At 43.4% G+C, this 3,611-nt stretch overlaps 1 pseudogene across 1 annotated transcript; it reads left to right on the top strand.

Moving 5' to 3' along the window:
• Positions 1 to 401: 401 nt before the first annotated feature.
• On the top strand, positions 402 to 2,224 carry LOC311615615 (survival motor neuron protein-like; annotated as a pseudogene). Its single transcript has 2 exons — positions 402 to 460; positions 1,366 to 2,224. The product of its transcript is annotated as a survival motor neuron protein-like (transcript).
• Positions 2,225 to 3,611: the final 1,387 nt, after the last annotated feature.

Raw genomic sequence — 3,611 nt, 5'->3', positions numbered from 1 at the left:
CCTGAGGCCACTCATTTAAACTTGGGGCAACTCTGACTACTGGAAAGTTCACAGTCAACCCAGGGATTCCATACAGACAGACCTAATGCTTCATCCTCATCACAACACTACAAATAGAAGACAACATATTTCATGGCCAAGTGCTGAAGACTTCAGTTTAGTCATTGACCCCAGTGTCCAATGGAGATTGAAGGCTAGGGTTTCCTCATGTCTTTTCCTTAGCACAGTGATTCTTAAATAGGGGCAATTTTGCCCCCAGGAGATATTGGCTATGTCTGGAGACATTTTCATTGCACAACATGGGAAAGGATCTGCATGCTCCTGGCATCTGGTGTGTAGAAGCCAATGAATACTGCTAAATACCCTACAGTGCACAACACAGCCCCACAACAGAAAACAGCATGGTCCAAAATGTCAGCAGTGTCAAGGACAAGAGCAGCTCTACAGGAGCTGAGTCTGTGTGAGGCTATTGCTGTAAGACATTCCCCAGAAACCATGCCTTGAGGATCCCTCTGTGTACCTAGGCTGAAATATTTGTTTTCAGAGTGAGCTAATAAAAAACAGTACTAGGGCCCTTTGAGAGCGGGGAGGGGAGGAGTTATGGGGAGCAGAGAAGCAGGGCTGAGGCAGATGAGCGAAGAGGGGCTCTTGGCTTATATTTGGCATGGCTGTCATCAAATTTCCCCTTGCTCAATGCCCCAAATTCTGAGCTAAAGGTGGGGGAAAGAAATGAGGCTGGACTCCGGTGGACCAGTGCCAGTCGCTCAGCAGCCCACAAGCTGTCATCACATCTCCACATCAGCTTTTTGCAGGCAAGCATGTAAACAAGATGAGCCCTGAGAAACATAGGAAAGGAATCAGTCGTTTGGTCTGTTGAAAGGAACAGGCTGATGGAATATTCCAGTCCAGTCCAAAAGACATGACCAACTGTGACAACAGGAAACCATTCGATGTTCAGATACCCAGAGCCTGAGTTTTCCTTGTGTTTGCACCATTTCCCAGGGCACCGGCGCTGACACCAGCCCGGTGAGGGCTCATGTTTGTCCAGTCACCACGTCAGGACTGAAAAAGTTCTAAATGTCAACTATGACCATGAATCAAGAGCAGGTGGACTTAGCTTCTGCTAAAGAGCAGATGGGGATATTTGATAAATATTTGCCACATACGGCAATTTCTTTTCTTTGGCATCTATAGATTAATAAGTATCGTATTTCAAGTGAATCTTCCTGATACCTGAAGTTGACCTATTTAAGAGTAACCTTAATGATGTCATCTTTGAAGGTGAAAAGCTTTCTAAAAGGTGAATCTTTCCTTTGCTTCAGTAAACAAAGTATGCTGACAGTAATTCTTCCTTAAGTGACTCAGGGAGGTGGGCAGCCCATTCCTTGCACATGGCATTCACCTCGTGGTGGTGGCTGTGTTCCTGCACCTGACTCAGAGCAATGATTCGGACAAGCAAGATGATACAGCACTGATCAGAGCTTAGATAAAGCTGTGGTCTCATTTGAGCATGCTCTAAAGAATGGTGACATTTCTGAAACTTCAGATAAATCAAAAGGCACACCTAAAAGGAAACCTGCTAAGAATAGAAGACAAAAAAAGAATAGCACAACTCCCTTGAAGCAGTGGAAAGTTGGTGACAAATGTTCTGCCATTTGGTAAGGAGAAGACTGCATTTACCTAACGATCATTGCTGCCATTGATTTTAAGAGAAAGAACTGTGATGTGGCTTCTACCGGATGTGGAAATAGAGAGGAGCAAAATCTGTCTGATCTACTTTCCACTGGGCTGAAGTAGCTAATAATATAGAACAGGATGCTCAGGAGAATGAAAATGAAAGTCAAATTTCAACAGATGAACTGAGAACTCCTCCACATATCCTGAAAACTACCCAAATACATCAAGCGAAAAGCTGCTCTGTGGAATTCTTCTCTCCCTCCACCTCTAGCCCCAGGCCAGAATCAGAACTGGCATCAGGAAAGCCATGTCTAAAATTCAATGGCCCACCACCACCATCACCACCCTTCCTATCATGCTGGCTGCCTTCATTTCTCTCTGACCACCAATGATCCCACCACCACCTCCCATATGTCCAGATTCTCTTGATGACCCTGATGCTTTGGAAATTATGTTAATCTTTTGGTACATGAGTGGTTTTCCCACTGGTTACTATATGAGTTTCAAACAAAATATAAAAGAAGGAAGGTACAGCATTCTTTATTAGGTGCAGCTCTCTCCCAAGGAGAAGGGAATTTTGACATGCCCTGGTCAATTTGAACAAAGTTTGCATTTTCTTTATGAATACTTGGTTGAGTAGCACAAACATCTGATTTGCCTTTGTTGCATGTGACTCATGCTTAATCAGCCAGGTATTTCTAGGGAATAATCATTCTGAATAACCGAACATGGAAATATGAGTGGGTAAAAACAAACTCAAGATCACATATAGTGCAGAAAGGTCAATCTATCAATATCACTATTGAGCACATTTGTGTATTGTAACTTTCTTAGTATGTTAAGCTTTTCATATATCAATGCCTTTAAAAATAAGTAAATAAATAAGTAAGTAACTCAGGACAATTACTATCTATAATAATAATAATGTAATATGCTAATTAGACCAGACAGCCAAACGACTTTCCGGACGTCATTTTGGATGTCCTTCCAGACAAAGCCACCATGGAGGGGACCGAGGCAGAGGTAGTTAGAGGCAATCAGGCAGGCAGGCAGAGTGGTTAGGGGCATCAGGCAGACAGGCGAGCAGTTATGAGTGATCAGGCAGTCAGGCAAAGTGGTTAGGGGTGATCCGGCAGGCAGTCCCAGATTGCAAGAGGGATGTCCGACTGCTAGTTACAGTGGCAATCGGTCATCCCCTGAGGGGTCCTGGATTGCAAGAAGGTGCAGATTGGGCTGAGGTATCCCCCCTCCATGCACGAATTTTGTGCACTGGGCCTCTAGTAATGTAATAATAATAAAAAATAACAACCTGTCTTCAGACCCAGGAACAATTTGTCCAAGCATTAAGTGAACCCAGATCTTGATCTTTTTTCAAGGAATGGAGGTAGAAGAGGGGGCTGTTCTTGCACAAACTCTCCATAGTTCCTTATTATCATCCCTTTGTGTAGCTGTCAGCTGTTACTCTTTACTTATATCACCAGGCCTATCCACTCATAATCTTTGCCTTCCAGAAAGAGCTACTGTGGGCTAGGACATAGTTCTCAATTTTCCATGGCATGCTAAAGTCTCTGGGGAATTTAAAACACCATCCATTCTTGCTTTCCATTTCCAGTGTTCTGACTTTATGTCTGCGGCATGTCCTGGGCACAAGGACCGTTTCAAACTCCCCAGGTGATTCTGTTGCACAACCAAGGTTGAGAACCATTGGAGTAGGAAATCTGATAGCCTATCTTATTATAATGAAACAGCATTAGGGTTAATTATGACCTGAGAGGTTTTCTTAGGAATAAGCTTCAGCGTATGAGCTAATAAGCTTTATTATATGAACTAGTATTAGAACTCTTTGCATCTTTGCATTTACGCATCTACTTTCTCATTTTTAGCTGTGCTCCAGGAAGTGGTGTGAGCTGAAAGAGAGAGAGGTAGGATGGATC

The sequence above is a fragment of the Pipistrellus hanaki genome, assembly GCF_964339955.1.
Source record: "Pipistrellus hanaki genome assembly, chromosome: 2".
Classification (NCBI taxonomy): Eukaryota; Metazoa; Chordata; class Mammalia; order Chiroptera; family Vespertilionidae; genus Pipistrellus; species Pipistrellus hanaki.
This window is presented reverse-complemented; position numbering and strand designations above follow the sequence as displayed.